The sequence below is a fragment of the Xenopus laevis genome, chromosome 8S (genome assembly GCF_017654675.1).
Source record: "Xenopus laevis strain J_2021 chromosome 8S, Xenopus_laevis_v10.1, whole genome shotgun sequence".
Classification (NCBI taxonomy): Eukaryota; Metazoa; Chordata; class Amphibia; order Anura; family Pipidae; genus Xenopus; species Xenopus laevis.
The window spans coordinates 20101014-20125335 of record NC_054386.1 but is presented as its reverse complement, the minus strand read 5'-3'; the positions used below and the strand labels follow the sequence as shown (position 1 = coordinate 20125335).

The 24322-nt window shown below is 38.7% G+C and overlaps 1 long non-coding RNA gene across 1 annotated transcript; it reads right to left on the bottom strand.

Annotated features, from left to right (window-relative positions):
- Positions 1-10513: 10513 nt before the first annotated feature.
- On the bottom strand, positions 10514-19925 carry LOC121397679. Its single transcript, XR_005963827.1, has 2 exons — positions 19611-19925; positions 10514-11329 (listed from the first exon to the last, which is right to left on the bottom strand). It is a non-coding gene; the product is annotated as an uncharacterized LOC121397679 (long non-coding RNA).
- Positions 19926-24322: the final 4397 nt, after the last annotated feature.

Here is a 24322-nt window from a genome sequence, read left to right as displayed (position 1 = left end):
TCCTAAGTTCGTCAGGACTTGTAGATGCCTGGAGAGAAATTAATCCGGGAACCCGCCAATTTTCCCATTACTCTGCCCCTCATAAGGTCTCTACTAGAATAGATCATATTTTTATTACCTCTCCTATAGTTACATCACTCCAATCAGCTAAAATGATTAATATTGGGTGGTCTGATCACTGCCCGGTATTGATAGGTCTGTCCCTTGCTTCTGCCACCGCTCCGGGCGGGCAATGGCGACTCAATGAGTCTCTCTTGAGCTATCCCGAGGTCGTGGCAGAAATAGGGGAGAATTTAGAAAGGTACTTTCTTGAAAATGCTTCCTCTGTGGCAACTGAAACAACATTATGGGAAGCCCACAAACCAGTAATTAGGGGGGTATTTATCAAGATAGGTTCCCATAGGAAAAAAACAAGGGACAAAGCGGTTAATGTGTTGGTTAAAGAACTCGATAGGATATCAGAACTGTATATGAGTAAACCTACAGAGGCCCTTTTATCCCAGGTGCAACAAGCCCAAAGGGACCTAGATCTTCTCTTAACATCTAGGGCAGAGAAAACCTTGAGATGGGCTAAACATAAATTATATAGCTCCCTTGATAAGCCAGGTAGGATGCTAGCTCGGAAATTAAACGAGAGGGATAATCCATCCCCGATACATAGAATTAAGACTGCACAAGGCCCTATATCAGGGAACCCACGGAAGATAGCTGAGACATTTGAGCAGTTTTATCAGAAGTTATATACCTGCCCGGGCCCGTCTGGACCTGAGGCAATACCCAAATTCTTTAGAGATTTTGAGCTACCTCAACTCTCCCCTGAGCAATCCTCTTTGATAGAGGAAAGTATAACGGTGGAAGAAGTAGCATTGGCGATTAAGCAGCTCAACTCCAATACAGCTCCAGGCATCGACGGCCTTACCAATATGTACTATAAAAAATTTTCAGTTGAATTAACTCCATATCTAACTGACATGTTTAATGGCCTGAGAGAGGGACAACGATTTCGACCGGAATCTGTGCAAGCTAAAATCTCGGCCATACCTAAGCCGGATTCTGACTTATATGACTGTAAAAACTATAGACCGATTTCGGTCTTAAATACAGACATTAAGATCTTAGGGAAAATTATAGCAACACGGATTAATACTTTTTTCCCGTCTATAATAAATAAGGACCAAGTGGGCTTTGTTCCGGGGCGTCAGGCCTCAGACGCTATTAGACGTTTAATCCTGCTAACACAATATGCTGTCACTAAAGGGATTAAATCTATGATCCTTAAATTGGACATATGTAAGGCCTTCGATTCTTTATCGTGGGACTATCTTTATTACGTTCTCAGAAAATGGGGGTTTGGATCAAATTTACTGTCGTGGGTGACTGCGTTATATGATAGGCCCTCAGCTGTGGTCAATATAGCAGGCTTTGTCTCTAATCCATTTCAGATCTTCAGGGGGACGCGCCAGGGGTGTCCCCTATCTCCGATTTTATTTAACCTGGCAATTGAACCACTAGCTATAGCGGTCCGTTCCAACCCAAATATTGCTGGTATTGAGGTAATGGGGCACCAACACAAACTTAGTCTTTTCGCAGACGATTTGTCCCTTACCATTTCTAAACCCCTTACGTCACTTCCAAATTTATATGGATTATTAGATAGATTTGGTAAAATTTCAGGGTTACAAATTAACCATAGCAAAACTGAAGTCTTAAATATTAATCTCCCCCATGATATGGAAAAGTTACTTAAACTAAACTTCGACTTCCATTGGCATCCTAATTATATTTCGCTATTAGGTATTAAATTGACCAGATCATATGATCACTTATTTAAATTTAATTATCCCCCACTGTTTAAGGTCCTATCCTCTCTTCTGGAGAAATGGAGCTCCCACCATATCTCATGGATAGGCCGTATAAATTCTGTAAAAATGACACTTCTGCCGAAATTGTTATACTTATTTAGGACTTTACCGATCCCAATTCCATCAGGACATCTTAAGAAGTTTGAATCCAAGGTATTAAAGTTTGTGTGGGCAAGTAAAATACCAAGAGTCAATAAAAATACTTTATTCCAACCTAAAGATAGAGGGGGGCTGGGTCTTCCCAAGCTATCCTATTATTATCAGGCTGCCCAACTAGCACAGATTCTTACCCTACATACCCGGGAGGATAGTCCTCATTGGGTGGCACTGGAAGGAGCATTTACAGGATCCTGCTCCCCTCTTGCACTTATTTGGAATCGAACAGATGGGAAATTTAAACAGACAAGCAGATGCTTACAGCATACCTTGAAACTCTGGGGTGCTGTTGGTAAACATATTCAGCTGAAAACTCCTGGAAGCCTATCGGCGCCCTTGTTCCAGAACCCACAGTTTCCACCGGGGTTACAAACATTCCGATTTAAGTGGTGGTTGGATAGGGATATTAGAACAGTGGGGCAATTATGTAACTCCTCAGGACCTCTGTCTTTACAGAAATTGATAGAAAAGTTTTCGGTCCCTTTAACAGAAAGATTTAGGGCACAGCAACTGTATCATTTTGTCTCTACATATTGGCAGGTACAAGATGTGGATAATAGGGAGACATTTTTTGAAAACTGGTGCGCCCGATCCCCTAGAATACAAAAAGTGGTTTCTATGCTATATAACAAGTTTTTTGGGTCTTCTCCATCTTCAATGTTGCCCTATATGTCAGCTTGGCAAGAGGATATATCAAGGGAAATAGCCTTGGAAGACTGGGACCAGATTTGGAGTTCAATTAAAAGGTCATCTAATAATGTATCCTTACTAGAAACAAATTATAAAGTTTTATTTCGCTGGTACTTAGTCCCCACTCGTATAGCTAAATTTGTCAATACAGCAGACCCTAATTGCTTTAGAGGTTGTGGGGAGTCAGGTACAATGATCCACACTTGGTGGACATGTCCCCAGGTTAGGAGATTCTGGATAAGGATCTTCAACATGATCTACTCAGTCTTCGAGGTTTCCATCCCAAAAGATCCATTGGTGGCTCTCCTGGGTAAAAAACCGGATGCCCTCACTAATACCCAGTTTAGCCTACTTGGATTTATCTTACTGTCAGCCAAAAGAACGATAGCTGGTGCATGGAAGCAAAAACAAATTCCAATAGAGCCAGTTAAATCCAGAATAGATTGGATTATGTCCCAAGAGAAAATGATGAGCATCCTCCAGGATACTCACTCGAAATTTTTAGTAGTATGGAATCCTTGGATTGAATATAGGTATGGATCGGGAATGCCAGACAATCTTTTATCATTATAATAGTATAAAAATACTTGTTCATGTGTAAATGTAAGCAGTTGAGGTGAAATGTATAGTTTTGGACTGTACTGTATTGGGGTTTTTTTTTTTTTTTTTTTTTTTTCCCCTCTTTAGGCACTAATAGAGATTCGATCACCATGATTAACGAGAGTTTAATAGAAAGGTCATAGAAACCCTAGAGACACGGGAGTTAGTAACATGCGCCCTTTTCGGGCCTCTACTTGGGCACGAGTTTGAATCTAAGCACAATTTTTTTTTTTTTTTTTTTTTTTTCCTTTTTCACTTTCACTTTTTATTCTCTCCTCACATTTAATATTGATATGGGTCAGTTATATATGACCCTCTTAAGTTGTGGTACACTTTGCTATGATACCTATAATAATTGCTTAGGCCCCATATAACGTCATTAGTTAGGGGAATACGGTAACGTCACGTTAACTTGGTATTTCACTTTTTCCGTCCCCTCCCCTTTTTTTTTTTTTTTTTTTTTTTTCTTTTCGTTGTTTGTGTTGTAAGATTAATACTATTCTGTAATCTACAGTATTGTGTCTTGTCCTGTTATTTGTGATTTAAAATAATAAAAAGATTGAAATCAAAGATACAAATTTTATATTAACCAAACAGGTTAATATAATCTGTAAATAATCTTATGCATGCAGTATATATGCAGTATACATCCCAGATCCATCAATAATAGGTAATTAAGTAACAGGTAGCCAGGTTGCAGTTTGCAGTTTGCTCCAGGCCTGTAGGAAGGTGGGAGAGGCCTATTTATTATACTATGTAAAAAACAGTTATAAAATTCAGCGCACATCTCCAGGCATTGCTGCGTAAAAACAGTCCCCTTATTATGTAGTCTGAAAGAATCAAACTTTATTTGAGCACTGAAATTTCAAATAGCTGTAGGCAGATTTATCAACGGATGAAGTGACTAACACTGGCAAAGGATTCACCAACACGTCTGTTTTCAGGGACTTTGCTGATTTACTAATGGAAGCAAGCGTCACTTCGCTAGCGAAAGAGACAGACGCTAGTGGTCATTCGCACTCTTATCGCTAGGCGAATTTTCGCTCTGGCGAATGGAAGTTACTCCACAGATGTGGATTTTACTGAACGTTACCTCTTTCGCCAGACTTGCCTTCGCCAGCTCAGACCAGGCGAAGTGCATTGGAGTGCATAGATCTTCCTCAATTTTTAGTGGAAACATTTTCTAAGTCGCAAAAAACGCTGACGTCTTTTCCTTTTTTGAGAGTGATAGCCTGCAAAAGTCCTTAAAAATTTCCTTGGGTAACCGGGTTCCCCAAACATATGGAACATTAACTATACACTGGGCTCATGTGTAGGGCATTATAACAAGTCTATTTTCTTTATTAAGGTTCTCTGGACTTGTGTAATGTAATGTATTTACCTATTCAACTTTAAATTTCCCGCCGTATGCAAATTAGCCTGAGGAAAGACCTTTAACAAAGTTGCGCTAGGAAGAATTGAACGCTAGAGCATCTTTGCTTTGATTTGCTCTCATTGCGAAATAACGCTAGCGAAAATTAGCCAGCATTCGGCACCCTGCAATCAACTTTGCATTTTAGTAAATTACCTTTTCGCCTGACGAAGTGTTGTGATGGCTGCAAAGCCGTCGCTGGCGAATTTTCGCCGCTTAGTAAATTTACCCCTGTGTATCTTGCACTTCTTTATAGTCAGGATGCCTATGAATAAGTGCAGGGATGTGACAAGTGAAAAGGTGTAATGTTTAATGTTAATAAACATATTTTGATTCTTTTAAAACAAAATGCTACAGGGACAAATCATTTACCAGTTTGTATCGCTAAAAATTTTGAATTTAAGAGGAATTGTGTTTTCTGTGCCATTTAGGAAGCAATAGCAACATTTGTATAGTGCCAGTTTATCAGGGATCATTGGGAAAAGACAAATTTGTAAAAGGTTTGAAGAGAAGTTGAAAACATGTATAGAAAAGCATGTAATTAACACTTCTATTTCTTAGCAGTTCTGTACACAGAGGCCTGATTATCAGAATTCAGATTTGTGAAGTTTTCCATTTAATTTCCAATTTGAAAAAACTTGAAATTCGACAAAACCCAAATGTTTGCTTATTTATTAAAAAATCTGAATATAGATTGATTACTCAATCAACAAAACAGTGGATACATTGAATGCATCAAATGCATACTCATCATTTTCAACGGGTCCACAAACTGAAAGAAATTGATAAATGCAAAAATTTTTTAAAACTGTAATTGAAAAAAAATTCTAACATTTTGTCTATCACAGCTCCCATTGACTTCAATCTCACATTCAAGGATTTCAATTTTTTTCGCCTAAAATATAACTGGCATTCAAGATTTTAAAACCATCATTCGAATTGTGGTAACAATTTTGAATGTTCAAAATCATCCCCATAGTGAATACAGGTTGACATGGGGAGGCCCATTTATCAAAGTCTGAATTTATCTCAATATTTTCAGAAAACGACTCCAACTGCACAGGTTTTTTTCCCCTTATTAATCAATACATTTTCCCGGAAATTTCCTGTTCGGCAAACAACCCGTAAAAATCATGAAAGAAACGAATCGTACAAATTTTTCAGATTTTCCTCCTGAAATTTTTTTTTTTGAATTTTGCCCGAAAACCACAAAATCTTCGGATTATTGCACAAAACCCAGCGCACATCAAGATTTCTTTGGGACTTCTCCCATTGACTTATATGCAACAATGGCAGGTCTGAAATGGCGAATTTTCAAATTTAGATTTTTTCCTTCCTCAGGGTATAATAAATCCAATAAAATTCAAGGGTTTTTTTTCTACTAAAATTAGTAAAAAAACTAAATTTTGGGTTCTTTTTGGCATTTGGACCTTAATAAATAACCCCCATAATGTAGAATTGTTGTGAAAGTCAACATGATCTAAAATTCTTTGGGGGTCGAGTGTATTTTGGATTGTTTACAGAATGTAGTCCTGCTATTGACAGAATCAGAATCAAACCATTACAAATAAAAGCTTCCCAAACACGGGCCCCAAGGCACATTTATTAAAGGTCGAATTTTAAATTCATTGAATTTTTTAACTCTAATAAATTAGATTTTACTCGAAATTCGATTGGGGGTTATTTAATAACAAAATAGAATATCTTAAACTCGAACGAATTTTAACGACCTGAAAACTCGAATCAAATTCGACTAAACTCAAATCGAGTTTTTTATCTGCAAAAAAATTTGAATGTCAGGAAGGCTACTAACAGCTTAAAAATGGTCACTGGACCTCTCCCATTGACTTATATATGAACTCTGCAGGTTTGAGGTGGCCAATAGTCGAATTCAAATTTATAAAGGGCCATAGTTTGATAAATCTTGAAATTCGAATTAAAATTAAAATTCAAATCCAGTTTGTATTATTCACTATTCGAATTTGAAAGTTTTGACCATATAAAAATGTGAAAATTAATACTTGAATTTTCAATTCCACCCTTAATAAATCTGCCCTGTGAAAAACAGGTGAGGGGCAAGTGAAGTTTTGGAAACTAACCTATGATCTAAAACTGCAGAGGAAACTTGATAAATGGTGCGTAAAGCCTGCTCAACAGTATCCAGTGTATTATCTTCCAAGTGAGTGCAAAGATTTGTTGTTTTCTTTTTGGCTTATCTGCTCAGTCAGAGAGCAGCAAATTCACCAGAGAATTTTGTGAGTCTCAGGAAGTTACATGGATTAATCTGGGATGTCAGGCAGGTTTTAGGACTAATGACATTCAGCTCATATTTATTTCTGCTGCACTGTTTAAAGCCAGACTTCCAGTCAAGGTATAGTAATATTTGTTTAATATCAGGCATTAATATCAATTTTTAATATTATCAAGGGGCACACAACTTTGTTACAACATGCAATGGCTTTCCAAGACAGGATCAAACCTTGCAAAACTCATTGTTTCCACTTTAATATTTCATTTTTTCTATGCTTATGTCTCACTTCTTTGTTCTTCAAACATCACTTCCCCCAGTGGCCAAACACTGCATTTTATCTATTTAATCAGCACAAAGACTTGTTCATATCTTAAAAAATTAATATTAAAAAAGAGATTAAAAAGAAAAGTAAGTGAGTAAACGATATGTTTATTTAGATAATTATGACCCATATCTTAAGCGAGCACTAGCCAACTACGTTCGCGTAGAAGACATGTATATATGTGTTCCAAATGATGCTCCTGGGATTGACCCTATTACCATATAAATTCAATTCAACAACATCAATGGACTAACGTTTTTGGAAAATTGTGGCCCAAAAGTAGTAAATATTATTTAAAGGGATCTAAATAATGATTTTTAGCGTGTGTAGTGTAGTTTTATAATAAGAGTAACTTATGCTATCATTGATTAACAACTATTTGGTACAAAATACTTAACTAATAAATAGGCTCTTCTTCACTTGTGCCTTTGCAACCACATATGTTTTTTTATTAAGCCTCAACGTTTCGATCCCCCACAGGGATCTTCGTCAGGAGCAACAAAATGTTTGTTTTTTTTTGCTCCTGACGAAGATCCCTGTGGGGGATTGAAACGTTGAGGCTTAATAATAAAAAAAATTTTTTGTTTTTTCACTAAAATCCCGTGACTGCCGCAATCCTTGTTAACTATATATAGTGTTTAGAAACTGAAAGTGTGTAATTGCGGGTATTAACTGTAAATCTATGTTGGGAAAATCTGTCCCTAATTCTTTTGACCGTTTCACCAACATTGATAGGGTTACAAGGATATACAAGCATATATACAATGAAATTGGTATTGCAGCAAAAGTGCCCTCTAATTTTGTAGGTCCTATGAGTAACTGAGCTTTCAAATGTGGCTCCTGTCAAAACAAATCGGCACTGTGCAGAACTTTTACAATAGAACATGCAGTCCCTGGGAGAACCGAAGAAGGTATATTGCATAGGTGAAGGAGATACTTCCACTCGTACAAGTTTTCTACCTACAGTACAGTACAAACAGGCATCTGTTTGAAATCTGCAACCATGGGATAAGCATCTTTCAACAGATGCCAATGTTTACATAATATCTGATGAAACTGTTCACTTTGAGAGTGATATTGACCAACAAAGGTTATGCGCTGTGTATCGCCTTTTCTGCTCTCATATAACCTAGGTCCTGTCTTCATTTTAGCTTTAACAATACTCTTTCTGGAGCGCATGTTGGTTAAATCGTGTTTAAGTAAGTAAGGTTATTTTGTAATCCGGCAAACTCTAGTAAATTGGCTGATCGGTATAGACTTCTTGACTGCTGGAGGATGGAAATTGTTATATGCCAGAAGTTTATTACGATCAGTAGGTTTAGTAAATATTTTTGTTATAAACACATGTGATGGCGGTACATCGATGACGTGTTCCTCCTATGTCGGGGTGACTTGGATTCCCTGTCCGTCTTCAGTGATAGAATTAATAGTGCCCATGAGGACATTAAATTCACTATGACAGCTAATATCCATGAAATTACCTTTTTGGCTGTTCAAGAGTTGATTATGAGCAGAAATATTTACTAAACTTCCCTTCTTTAAAACATGACTGTGTTTATTATTGTTATAATACTTATCAACTACCTAAGCTATGTACTTGGTAAGACGAACCAACCTGAAAATCCAACTTGGGAATGCTGCTTAAAGCTGTACGTTAACCATTCATGTCTGTACTGTAGCACATTCAAATTAACTGTCATAAACTAAGCTTAAAAAAGTTCTTCTTCAGTTTAATTCTACAAATAAAATAACAATTGCTTCTCGGTGTGAGCTTATACTGTTTCATTTACCAAGGTATTTTAACTGAAAAATTGTGGCAAAACCTAAACATATTTTTAAGTATTTAAAGAAAATGTTCACTGTTTTCTAAGGTTGCATTACAAATACCTTATTTAAGGTACTGTGACTTAGTTAGGATGGGAGATAATAAATGAGCTTATTGGAAGTAGTATATGTGTGGGCATGTAATAAACACTGGGGTCCTGGGCTGTCTTGTTTTGTCCTAGAATACACCTCTAAATATTTGCAGATTTGAGGCTTGGATTTGGTAATAAATCCCTTCTTGTTTATCCTTACAGAGCTCAAGTGGTTACATTTTTTAGGACGATCTTCTGAAATCTGATCTACGACTACTCAAATAAAATAGATGGAGTTTTTAAACGTGGAATGATTTCACCAAACAAGCATTAGACCTTCTGAAAGTAGAAAGTAGTTTGATTATTTTCATAGGTGTTTTTTGTTATTTCATTCCTGTTTTTTGAACTTTTCAAAGTGTTATTTGGCTGGGATTCTAAGCCCCATCTCGAAACAAATAAGATGGATACTTAGTCGAGTACAGATGTATGGCATTATAGTGTGCGCTGCCAAACCAAAGAGAAAATGTCTGAGTAATTGGATGTTTCTTCATGGTCAAATGAAGCCTGGAGGAATCCACTGTATACAAAAAAAGGCAATGCCAATATGCAAAATAAAATGCATTCCTGGAGGAAAAACTAAATGCGCAGACCGAGGAGGACTCAAAATATTCTTAGATGTTCCCTCAAGCTATTTTTAAAGGTGGAACTTCAAAGAAATGAAAACAAATGACACGATTCTGGCATCGAATTCACTTGATGCATAAACATCCCAATAAATGGATGATCCTTACTATGCTGTAAGCTATGCTGCTATAGTGTTACTCATTATGTCAGGCTTGTGCTTGCTGAAATCCAAAATGGACGGTGTCATCTTTTAATGTTGTGGGATGAGTGCTCAATCAGTGGTATGCTTCATATTATATATGTAACCCTATTTTAACTCCTTCATGTATTCAGGACTGTATTTAGGTCCCACACTGCCCTAGGCACCGGACCTAAACACACCCACTATGTGACGCACGTGATGTCACTTCCACCAACCAGCCTGGCCCCATACCCCTTACCCCCCCAGGTTTTCATAGAATTTCCTATGGAAATCCATGGAAGACACTGGGCATTTTTTTTTTTTATTTAAAAAATAAATTGATAGGCACCTGCCGCCCTAGGCACAGTCCCTCGGGTGCCTTAATATAACTATGCCCCTGCATGTATTATAGGATGTACATCATCAATATCTTACCATCCACAGCTCCTGAATCCCCTTTGCTAAATGAGAGGTTACTGGGAATTTCTCTCAGCGGCAGTGCCTCCACCTAGTGGGATACCTACGGATGGCCGCACTAGGAAACAATAATTAAACAAATCAGCATGGCAAACAAAACATAACTTTATATAGAAATAAAGAAAGGAAAATTGCAATAACAATATCAACCCTGCCCTGGGGTTAGGGTTACCACATTTTCTGGGGCCGGAAAATGGGAAGGGATGCAGGCTGGATGATGTCAGAGGCAGGTGGGAGTGGGACCGATGATGTTGGGGTGGGGCAGATGACATTAGGGGCGGGGCCAGTGGCATCAGGGGCGGGACTGATGATGTGACGATTTTCAATGTCTTATCCAGATTTCCTAATCCAGAAAGGAAGGATTCACAGCCCTTTCAAATATCAGGCTGTCTGGGTGATATCCAGACAGGTGGCAACCCTACCCGGGGTACCCATGCGGTAAGCCCAACCCTTGGCACAGTCTTTCACAAGGCAAAGTTCCACACTCTACTCCTGGTGGAAACACAGGCCCAAGAGCTCTTTACCCCAGGTAGCATTACCTGCCCCCTATACCTCTCCTTTGGTTAGAGGCAGTAGCTCCCATGTAGGTTATCAAGCACAACCTGTCCTCACACAGGGGACACATGTTGAAACCTTTCAATTCCTTTTCTTCAGATCAAAACTTACTGAGGGCTCACACAGAACTGGTACAGGTATCCACAGCATCTCACAGAAATCTTCAGGCTAACTCCATCCAGAGTGTGAGTTCTCCCAAGCTTCTTTCACTGGAATCCATATCCAGGAATCTCTCTCTGGGTGATCTCTCTCACGATTATCAGGATCCTGTTATGCCAGAGCCTACCAAGGGCATCACTATCCATGTGGTTCTCTTCATAGGTCTGTTGCTGCCTAAACCCCAGCTGGAAAAAATAAATTCATCCTGAACTGAAAGTAGACTGACCTTGAGCACATGGCAACTTGGCTATATGAAGAAACTATGCAACAGTGACACCTTCTGGCCAAATCAGGAATCTGCCAGGGCTCACTGCATTGGTAGGGACAAAGGGCTGACTCCCCCTCTCTCTTCTCCAGTTTAGGTCCAACACTTAGCTGGCCACAGCAGGGCATTTCCAACCATGTGGAGATTTTCATACCCTAGGGGAACTTAACACTATGGGTCCCTACATTATCTATTATCTAAGATTTACACTGCACTAATGAGTGATATAGATATACCTAGATGCAAGATGTCTTATTCAGATATTCATTTAAATTGGCAATTGGTATGCCTAATATACCACAAAACTGCAAATACAGACATGAAACCTCTTATCCAGAATGCTCAACACTTGGAGATTTCTGGATAAGGGGTCTTTCCATAGTTTTGATCTTCACACCTTAAGTATACCAGAAAATCATTTAAACATTAGATAAACCCAATAAGGATTTATTATGTCTTAGTTCGGATCAAATACAATGTACTGTTGTATTGATTCAGAAATAGGAAATAGTATTTTAAAAAAATTGCATTATTTGGATAAAATGGATTCTATGGGAGACAACCTTCTCATAATTCTGAGCTTTCTCTATAATAGGTTTCTGGATAACGGATCACATACCTGTACATATTCACACAATGCTTTAGGCATTAATTCAAAAGCACAGTTACTTAAAAAATTAGTCATTAGCTCTATAAATACAAGGCTTGCCCATTTAAGTTCAGACATTCACATTCCTATTTAATTTATCATCAAGGGGCAGCTCAAGGATAAGATCACATCAGACCTAATTTTTCTTTATAACATAATAACCCTATAGATGGTTCAATACTGATCCTAGGTTAATGGGGTAAGAGTGTACATTTAGGGGTAGAACAAACTTTACCCTTCCTCTGCTTAAAGGAGAAGGAAAGGCTCAATCACCGGGGTTGTCATATGTTAAGACCCCTCGGAGATTATAACTAATTACCTCATGCCCCAGACAAGTGCTCCTGTTAAGACCTAGGCTTTTCACTCTACTGCACAAACGATCCCATGCAAAGAAAGAAGTACCAGGAAGACAATGGCTCCATTGTGCTGCCTCAGAATTACCAGGGGTATTAGTTCCAAGTGGTTAATGCAGTGAAATTTGTTGATCAGAGACTGAGAAAGTCTGATGGGATGAATAAAGGTACCCTTTTAATCCCATAATGCAAGGTGGTTCCAGTTGAGAGATAAAAGTAAACCACCCACTAGGACCTGGGATCAGTGTTTGACCATATTATTGTAAATTATCTGATATATTGGTTTATTGAGTTCTCATTGACAGCTTCCTGGATAATCTCTGTTTTCTGATCATGGAGGCCTTGCAGCCACAAGAGGTCAAACTACAACTACAATTATTTCTTATTATTATCATATTGGAATCACATCAACATTTGGGATTATACAAAGTCAATACCCTCTAGGTATAGATCAGTGTTTACAAAACTGCGCAGTGAAAAAGTGTCAGGAGGTAACTGTGCAATGCATCATCCTCACGAATTGTTCTGTCCAGGGTTGTCTTTTTAAATCCTCACCTCTGGCAGCCAAAACTCTCCCAAACACCCATGTTGCTTGGTTGCTCTGGTTATGCAATTAAATGTCATTAAAGACGACACATTGACTCCAGAAACACATTTCGTAACCAACTGTGGAAAAAGAAAGCCAATTCTTAAAATAATTGGTTACTAAAGACGCACATTTAAAATGTTTCTGGCAGCTTCTAAGTAAGAACTTGGTGTCATAAATAATTCTTTCAGTCAGACACAAGGATTTTTTTTTTTAACCCTTCTATTAAAAAAGGAGGCCATTTTACAGAAAACGATTCTTAATACACCATTAATAAAATGGAAAAAGGGTCTGTAAATGTTATAGACATCTGTACATTTTAGTTTTGTAACACAAAGAGAACAAACTTTTCATTGCAAGAATAGGACACAATGAAAACTAAAAGGAGACTGAAAATGTCTCCTAATATTAACATTAATGAAGTATATTCAGTATTTGATCAGTGGTAGCAAAATTGTAGTGCTATTGATATCGACAGGACATGCTATAGAAAAGGTTAGTAAAACTTTTCATTTTTAGTCAAGTGCCAACCCTAGTAGTAAGAAGAAATTGAGGGCATATTTATTATGCTGTGTATACGAAATTCGCAGAAAAAAAAAATGTGTCGAATAAATGTCAAGTTTATGAAGGTGTGTGTAATTTTCTGCCATGTGAACACCAGAATTGACGCCGTTATTTTATATTGCTTTCCAGTGGAAGTCACTCCATGAAAAAACACGCAAACATTTTTTGCAATTTTTTACATGACGAAACCGTGCTCTTTAGACTGAGGCTTAAAAGGACAGTTAGAATTTACTTCAAATCCCCAAGTATAGTGATGGGCGAATTGGTGGCGTTTTGCTTCGCCCAAAAATTCTAATTTTTAACGAAAAATTCGCTAAACAGTGAAACGCATTGAAGTCAATGGGCGTCAAAATAACTTTGGCGCATCAATTTTGATGCAAGCGACTTTTATAGGCATGACTATTTTGTCCAAATGCATTAAAGTCAATGGCCATCTGAATTTTTATGTTCACGCTATTCTGATGTGCTGCAATTATTTATTGTGGCAGCGGATTTTTTGCTGGCAAATTTTTGCCGCATTTTCACAAATTTATTCACTGGCAGCGAAACATGGAGATTCACCGTAAATCCATGTCTGGTGAATTTATTCACCCATCACTACCCAAGTAACTAGTAATTTGGGGGTCATTTGTGTGTATGTGTTTTTTTCAGCCCTTGCTCAATGAATAATGAGATTGGAATTAGGGATCTAGTAAAGTGATATATCTGAGGTTACTCCAGTCTAATTAGTAGGGGATAAATATGGGTCCTTTTACAGTTATTTGCTGTTAGGGTGAAGGTAACCAGTAACGGGTGAAGGAAAGAATTAAGGAGGAAAGAATTATTTAATATTTCTGCTTGGCTCACTGCAGGCTCCCATGTACAGTATGTATTCCCCCTGCCCCAATGACCAAACTACCCATCCAGTAATTAAAGTCTCATCATGATTAGTGATTGGTGAATCTGTGCCATCTCACTGAAATATTTACTAAACTTGCGAAACGCATTGAAGTCAATGGGCGTCAAAATAATTTTGATGCAAGCGAAATGTTTATATGCGCGACTATTTGGTCCAAATGCATTAAAGTCAATGGGCGTCCGAATAATTTTGAGCCGTGATAATCTTTTTTTGACGCGGCAGATTTTTCACCGGGGAATTGTCACCACAGTTTCATGAATTAATTCCCAGTGAAATGTAGAAAATTGTGGCTGCTGAATTTATTATAATACCTTACTTGTAGTCTTAAAGATTTGCATGTAGATGGCTTTGCAAAAATGTCTTTTAAAAGTCCTAAATATTCTACAAAAGGCGACAGGTATGTACGGAAAACATATAGATTATATAAAGTAGAAGATAAAGAGCTAATCTAATCAATGCTGTCATCCTCAGAAAAACAGCAACCGTCAGATCACCCTGTTTTACAGCGGCAGAAAAAACACACTGGGGCTCATTTATTAAAGCAGCGCAGCGCATAAGTGGACGCAAAAGGTTGTCTGCGCCATCACAAGCGTGATCGCTAATATATTTGCGTGATATTGCGCATAACACAGAGCTTTTGCGATGGTTTTGTTTATGCGCATTGCGCAAAAGATTGGGCATTTATGTCGCAAACGATGCCGTGGTTGTTAGGGGCGTGGCTGTGGGCGTGGCTACAATGCGCTTGCACTGCGGCCGTCGCAGATTTGCGTCTGTATATGTGCAAAACTGCACCCGGGCAACAGCACCACAATTTTTACGCCTGCCTCTTCGTGGCGTAATAGTAACGCTCTTCAAAATGCGCATTCCTGCCCAGCTGCGCTAGTATATTCAAGATGAACAACCCTTGTAAAGTGCATATTAACCACGCCTTCCACCCAACATGTTTATATTGACCAAGGTTCCTTTAAGGGTATCAGGTAGGCTAAACACCTTTGCAACCAAACAAATATTAGCACAGAAACAAATGCAGATGCGTCTAAGTGAACGCAATATGCGCAATATGTGACGCAACTAATTAAAGCAGCGCATTCATACATGAGCACAACTAATCCTTACCTTTGCGGTATCTTCCTGTGCGCACAATTTATTATAAGCACTGCGACAGCTGATACGCAGTTTCACACGTCGCACCTGTCTTGTGTCTACATTAGCGCACAAATCGCACTGTTAAGGTATCGTGCGCTACATTATTAAATACTCGCATGCGCTGGGCAAATGTCTGGCTGCGCTCTTTTTAGCGCTGCGCTGCGTTAATAAATGAGCCCCACTGTGTGCCCTAGCCTTAACCATTGTAATGTCCCAAAAAACTGCACAGTTAGGATTATTGAATAGTTAACTGAATTTAAAAAATATACATGTATATATACATATAAAGAAGGTATGTATATTTACATCTACTGGACATTTTCTTATTTCTTTTCATGAAAAATAGAGTGAATTAGGATGAGACTATAATTCATCAGTGACAAGCATGACGGCTCAGAGAGGCACACATTCATAAGTAACAAGCCATTTATCAACAATTTCTCTGAAAATGTATCACCTGACCACCTTCTAGTAATGTAAGAGCTGCGATGTTGGACTCAATGCTGCCTTTAAACTTGAAGCCGTTCTTTAGGACTGAAGCTAAATAACTTTTATTGCTGCCCTTCATGTCATTATTTTCCAATCTTAGGAAAACACAAATCCCCAATTTCGGATTTCTGACATAGACTTTATAATGTTTTTTGTTAATAGTAAAGCATTCTTACTTGCTCATCCACCAACTTTCATTCAGAAGTATTTATAAACTACAAATCACATATTTTCCCAGCTATTCAGGTTTTTCACAACTGTTTTGCAGAATTAGATAGAAGTATGGGGTCTGTTATCCGGAAACCTGTTATCCAGAAAGATCCGAATTATGGAAAGGCCTTCTCTCTTAGACTTCATTATAAGCAAAATAATCCAGATTTTTTATAAATGATCTCCTATTTCTCTGTAATAATAAAACAGTAGCTTGTACTTGACCCCAACGAAGATATAATTATTCCTTATTGGAGGCAAAACCAGCCTATTGGTTTTATTTGATGTTTACATAATTTTCTAGAAGATTGAAGGTAAGGAGATCCAAATTACAGAAAGATCCCATAGCCAGAAAATCCCAGGTCCCGATCATTTTGCATAACAGGTCCAATACCTGTATAACAGTAGGGTTTATTCGCATAAGCATTTACCCAAGCCCTCCATTGTTTGTTTCTCCTCTTTGTTTCAACTCTCCAGTTTGGAATTGTAATATCTATCAGCACCTGTTTCAGCACCTATCTGTTCGCTTGGATTATCCTAGCAACCAGGCAGCGGTTTGAAGGAGAGACGAGAATATAAATAGGCTGACTAGAAAGATAAGAAATAAAAAGTAACAATAACAATAGTTTTTGGCTGCTGGGGACAGTGACCCCCATTTGAAAGCTGGAAAGAATCATAGGAAAATAAAAAATGAAGAACAGTCAGCAATGGGTGAAAGTTCCCCGTTTAATAAATACGCCTTTACAAATTCCATAGAAATGAATGGAGATTGGAGGAATTTCACTCTAGAGGACTGTGGTGATCTCTTACTTTTTGAACAGTATTCTCCTGCAGCAGAAACACTATGATCCATGAGGGTACAATATTATTATATACAGATACATATACAGGTATGGGACCTATTATCCAGATTGCTCAGGACCTGGAGTTTTCCAGACAACAGATCTTTTTGTAATTCGGCTCTTTATACCTGAAGTCTACAAGAAAATCATGTAAACATTAAATTAATCTAATAGGCTTGTTTTGCTTCCAATAAGGATGAATTATATCATAGCTGTACCATTTTTTATTACAGCTGAAAAAGGATATCATTTTTAAAATGTTGGATTATTTGGATATTATGGAGTCTATGGGAGACATAATTTCCATAATTGTGGGCTTTTTGGATAATGGGTTTCCAGATAAAGGATCCCAGACCTGTAGCAGATATCTAGGGGGGGTTATTTATCAAGCTCCGAATATCCGAACCTCGAATAATTCGTAGTTTTCGGAGAAAAAAAACTATGAATTTTTCAAGATTTATTAAAGTCCGATGGTCTAAAAACTCAGAATCTGAAACCCTGGCATCTAAAAGCTCTCGAGGTCCTGTATAAGCCAATGGGGAAGGTCCCAGTGTCTGCGCTGATGTCCGTACCGATATCCGATAATTTCATTGTTTCGGTGAAAAAAAACTCAGAAAACTCTGAACAATTCGGAGTTTTCCGGGAAAGCTCTGAAGTTTTCCTATTTTCTACTCTAATTTTTCGGGCTTTTTTTTTCACAAATAAGGTCCATTCGGGAATTTGTAGTTGCTCGGAGTTGGATATTATTGGATATTATCGGACCTTGTTAAACAACCCCCCTAATGATGGAACAGTGAGACAAATGATTTGTCTTAGAGTGATTTTATAAAAATTGGTTCATTGCAGACCTAATACAAAGCTGTTTTGCTCCAGAAATAACAAAAAAACATTTTGCTCTGGATTTGACACAAACCATTCTGCTCCTGAAATTACAGTATATACATTATATAAAGTCATTTTATTATTGAGACTTTGCAGTGCATGTGGCTCAACTCAGAAGTCCTTTGCTAATGGTACTGCTTTTAATTTATTACTGGAAAGTGCAACAACTTTTTTTTTTTCTCAAAATTATCCCTCTTAGTTATTGCATGATAAGAAGATACATTTTCCTGCTAATATAAATTAGTGCAACACTTACAATGGATAAAATACCTTGGTGAGAATTATGTCTAAACCAAAGTTATTTTTGGATTGTACTTTTCAGGCACAATGTAAATCCCTTTTTCCTGTTCTCCCTATTAAACACTAAAAGAGGAAAAATCTCTCTGCAGAGACCAATGGCTTTATACTTTTTACTGTTTTTGCTATGAGGCTGGGTTGGCTTAAACCAGGGGTGTCCAAACTTTTTTCACCAAGGGCCATATGCGGTAAAATACACAGACAGCCGGGCCACTCACTGTGGCCACGCCCATTTTGTGGCCACACCCCCTGATTACCATGTTCATTTTACAAATTGTAAATAAGTAACACACACATACAAACACACATACATACAGTGACACATACAGACAGATACACACACACAGTGACACACATACAGACAGATACACACACACAGTGACACATACAAACAGATACACACACACACAGTGACACATACAGACAGATACACACATACAGACACACACACACAGTGACACACACACACGTGACACATACAGACACACACACACAGTGACACATACAAACAGATACACACACACACAGTGACACATACAGACAGATACACACACAATGACACACATACAGACACACACACGTGACACATACATACAGACACACACACACAGTGACACACAGACACACACACGTGACACATATAAACAGATACACACACAATGACACACATACAGACACACACACGTGACACATACAAACAGATACACACACACACAGATACACACACACAAGTGACACATACAGACAGATACACACACAATGACACACATACAGACACACACACATGACACATACAAACAGATACACACACACACAGATACACACACACAGTGACACATACAGACAGATACACACACAATGACACACATACAGACACACACACGTGACACATACATACAGACACACACACACAGTGACACACAGACACACACACACACGTGACACATATAAACAGATACACACACAATGACACACATACAGACACACACACGTGACACATACAAACAGATACACACACACACAGATACACACACACAAGTGACACATACAAACAGATACACACACACAAGTGACACATACAAACAGATACACACACACACACAGATACACACACACACAGTGACACACATACAGACAGATACACACACAAGTGACACATACAAACAGATACACACACACACACACACACTAACTCACACACTGGATCTGTAACTGACTCCCTTGCCCGGCTGCAGCCTCACTAAATCCACCCCTCCCCCAAGCCAAGCACGAAGCAGTTACTCACAGATCAGATGCACGAAATCCAGCCCAGGTTAGGCAGCAGTGTAGAAGGGGAATGGAGCCATGCTTTCAGTTGTTTACCGCCCCCCTTCCTCCCCGCACTTCACTAAACTTCAGTCACGGGGAGGGGAGGGCGGAGTTTAGGACAAGTTCTCAGAGTCTACACTGAAGCACTGTAGGTTCCGCCCCCCAATGACGCCGTGTGGTAGGAAAAAAAAATTTCTGGATGCTGAAAGACTTTTAGGGGGGGGGGATTTTTGCACGCTGCGGGCCAATTAAAAATGGATATCGGGCCGCATTTGGCCCGCGGGCCGTAGTTTGGACACCCCTGGCTTAAACTAAGAATATTCTCTAGAAACCTGAGCTTTAATAATATTAGGCAGTTATGGGTGGTTTGCAGAATAAAGCAGTGCCTCTGGTAGCAAAACTAAATTGTGAAAATGTTTCCAATTAGTGAATACCACATCGCAATCTAAATATCAAAAGTTTTCTCCCATTGTGGTGGATGTCTTCAATAAAAATGTTAAGAAGCAACAGAACTATCCAATTGGGGAAAAATAGTTGCATGAGTTTTGTGAAGAATTATTTTCATCATGATTTTTTCTAGGGAGGCACCAAATCCAGAATTTGGTTCGGGACTCGGCCAGGATTCAGCCTTTTTCAGCAAATTTGAATCCTTAAAGGAAAACTATACCCCAAAAATGAATACTTAAGCAACAGATAGTTTATATCAAATTGAATGACATATTAAAGAATCTTACCAAACTGGAATATATATTTACATAAATATTGCCCTTTTACATCTCTTGCCTTGAACCACCATTTCGTGACTCTATCTGTGCTGCCTCAGAGATCACCTGACCAGATATACTACAACACAAGTAACTGTAACAGGAAGAAGTGAGGAAGCAAAAGGCAGAACTCTGTCTGTTAATTGGCTCATGTGACCTTACATGTGGTTTGTATGTGTGCACATTGAATCTTACGATCTCAGGGGGCGGCCCTTATTTTTTAAAATGGCAATTTTCTATTTATGATTACCCAATGGAACATACTACTAAAAAAGTATATTATTATGATAATGGTTCATTTACATGAAGCAGGGTTTTACACATGAGCTGTTTTACTCAGTATCTTTTAATAGAGACCTACATTGTTTGGGGGGGTATAGTTTTCCTTTAAAATCATGTGACTTTTCATCCCACAACAAGGAAGTGAAAAAATGATTTTGCTTTTTTTTTAAAACCTTCCTACCCCTTATTTGCATATGTAAATTAGGGTTTGGATTCACCCTAATCTTTCACATAGGATTCAGCCAAATCCCAAAGTAGTGGATTGAGTCCATCAAAATCAGCCTCTGAATATCCTGCTCCTACCTGCTCGTGTAAATATTTACATTTTTCTTTGGGGCTGCTATTTAAGATTCTGCTGCAAGTCTGCTAAGCTCTTACCTGTCATTGTAAATCTTAACTTAAAGGGATACTGTCATGGGAAAAAATGTTTATTCAAAACACATCAGTTAATAGTGCTGCTCCAGCAGAATTCTGCACTGAAATCCATTTCTCAAAAGAGCAAACAGATTTTTTTATAGTTCATTTTGAAATCTGGCATGGGGCTAGACATATTGTCAGTTTCCCAGCTGCCCCCAGTCTTGTGCTCTGATAAACTTCAGTCACTCTTTACTGCAGTACTGCAAGTTGGAGTGACATCACCCCCTCCCTTTCCCCCCAGCAGCCTAACAACAGAACAATAGGAAGGTAACCAGACAGCAGCTCCCTAACACAAGATAACAGTTGTCTGGTAGATCTAAGAACAGCACTCAATAGTAAAATCCAGGTTACATTGAGCAGGGGAAATAACAGCCTGCCAGAAAGCAGATCCATCCTAAAGTGCTGGCTCTTTCTGAAAGCACATGACCAGGCAAAATGACCTACACACCAATATTACAACTAAAAAAATACACTTGCTCGTTTAGAGATTTTATGTTGTAGAGTAAATTATTTGCAGTATAAACAGTGTCATTTAGAAATAAAAACGACATCATAAAAATCATGACAGAATCCCTTTAAGAGACCCAATCCTGTGTTTCCTTAACTTAGCGGCAAAAGCATAATGTATTATGAATGCTTGAGCTATGCTCCAAAAGTGAAGAAGGCGAAGTAGAACTAAATTCGGATTTAAAATGTTCATATATGTTACCCAGAGTCAATTGCATAAGCAGCTCTGTATTTGCTTCATCTAAATAAACCATTTTCATAAAAATACTTTTTTGTAGTTTGTGCCATTGTGTAATCCTAAATAGAAACTGCCATTCAAAGTACTAAAGGCCACCCCTAAGGGTGTGTTAGTCACATGAGCTAATTAATGGACACTGTTCTATCTTTTAAGGTGGCCATACACGGGCTGATAAAAGCTGCCGAGAGACCATGTTGGCAGCTTATTGGCCCGTGTATGGGGCCCCCCGACGGGCTTCACCGATCGAGATCTGGCCGAAAGTCGGCCAGATCTCGATCGGATGGGACAAAAAATCCCGTCGGATCGCGGCCGCATCTATTCGTTGATGCGTTCCCGCGATCCGACCACCCGTTAGGCATCGTTAGGATCCGATTGTTGGGCCCTAGGGCCCACGATCGGATCAGCCCGATATTGCCCACCTCAAGGTGGGCATATCGGAGGGAGATCCGCTCGTTTGGCGACATCGCCAAATGAGCGGATCTCTCCATGTATGGCCACCTTTACTCCCATGCTTCACCCTGTTACACTTAGAGCTGCAGTATTTTTGGTTCGATTCTTTAATAGGCCACTAAATATGATATAAACTATGTGTAAGTATTCCTTCTGAGTGGTAGTTTTGTTGTTTTCTGTGATATAGAGGCCTCAGCATGTACTGTACTTCTTCAAAGGAATAAGGTATAGGAGTGTGTAATGAGGTCTAAGTAGCACCTCGCTGATAGAACTGTTTGCCACAGTTAAGTGCCTAGAAAAAATTCCTTTTAATAGGGAGTTAATGTGATCTTGCTGGCAGTCGTTTTAGGAAACATTCCGGCGACAGATATTCAAAAATAGTGACTTTTGGACAATGATTTGGGAATGTGGGGTGATAATGTATGTCAGGTTCTGATAGAAATTGTTGTAAAACTCGAAAGATGAACTTGCGATTGTCTTTTCTCTGCCATTGTCTTTTTGTCTAAAAATTGCACACAAGAGTGTCTTATTGCTTACAGATCTGTTTGTGTGTGGCAGGTTCTTCTCACTGGATACATTTAACCTGGAACCATTTCTGCATATTTATTCTCTATGGTGAAGGATTATGGAGATGATTCCAGGAAACAGGCTGTTCATTTTTCCTTACGAATACACTAAATGCTTAAAAAAAAACTTCTCAAACCAACCCCTGATTACACTAATGTTTATTCGACCAGTGCTCTCTCTTGAAATTGTTCTGGCACAGAGAGTCACATGCACTTTACTTCAACAGGAAAAAGTACACAGAAACCATTTGCTTGGACAATAGCTGCAAAATGCTATTGTGTTTTGCTTTAAAACTAAATAAATGATCCTTCATTAACTCTTATAAACATGGTTACTTGCCAGTCACTAGTTTATTGGATGTGAGCAGTTTTCTGTGTAAGCACAGACACCGGTTTAAAGCGTTTTGAGGGATCGTAGAGGGACAATTATTTTTAGCCTCTTAGAAATGTTTACTACTGCTGTTTGTTTTAATAATCCTGAGCCAACACCAGCTTTAAAGAGCAAATGCTGAAATCATCTGTTGGACTAAAAAATATTTTTTACGAGCAATGACCTCAGAATATATTCCTGTCCTAGAATTTACATAGTAAAAACTCTCATTTTCTTTTGATTTGCTTAACTTGCTTTGTGGAAGTACAGCTGCCTGTATGCCAGTAACTATACTCTGAAGTTCCTTGGTGCTCTCATTCACTGCCTGCTTTCAGTAGCTTTGTATTCATCGTGAGGAATGGCAGGTTAAAAGCACATTATTCAGATGTGCAAGTTAGGGAGGGCTGGTTGTTTGCAGGTCGCACTGCATCAATGTGAGGTACAAATTGCAGCAACACCCCAGACCCAAGTGTTTATTGAATGAGCACTAAGAGTAAGGCCAGACGTGGCATTTTTGCAGCGTTTTTACGTTGCGTTTTTAAAAAAGAACAGCCAGGCGTAAATACGCTACTGAAACCACACGCGACCATCAACATGCGTTTTTCATGCCTTTTTCAGCACGTGCGATTATTTTCCCAACATGCACTTCTCATTGTTCTCATTGAATTTGGACGACATATTTAAAATATGCTGCGTATTTACGTAAAGTGTGGTTTCAAACGTGCAGATCCCATAGAGTCTACTGATTTGGTAGTTTCTTGACGTATTGGCGTTTCTGCTAAAAAACGCCAATACTGGAGTCCTGTGGCGGATTTCAGCTTGCAAGCGCCCTGTGTGAATTGCCATAGTGCATTTTCCATTCGTTTCAGTGGTAGTGCAGTTTATGCGTATTTACGCCTGGCTGTTCTTTTTTAAAAACGCAACGTAAAGACGCAGCAAAAACGCCACGTCTGGCCTTGCCCTTAGGTGTATGGGGCCTTTGGAAATGACCCCAAGGTCTAGATCTTTCATGAAGGATTAGAGGGCAAGTCTCTAAGGCAAGGGGACAAACAAGGGATAGGGAACAGAGCCTGATCCCCAATATCTGAACTCAAA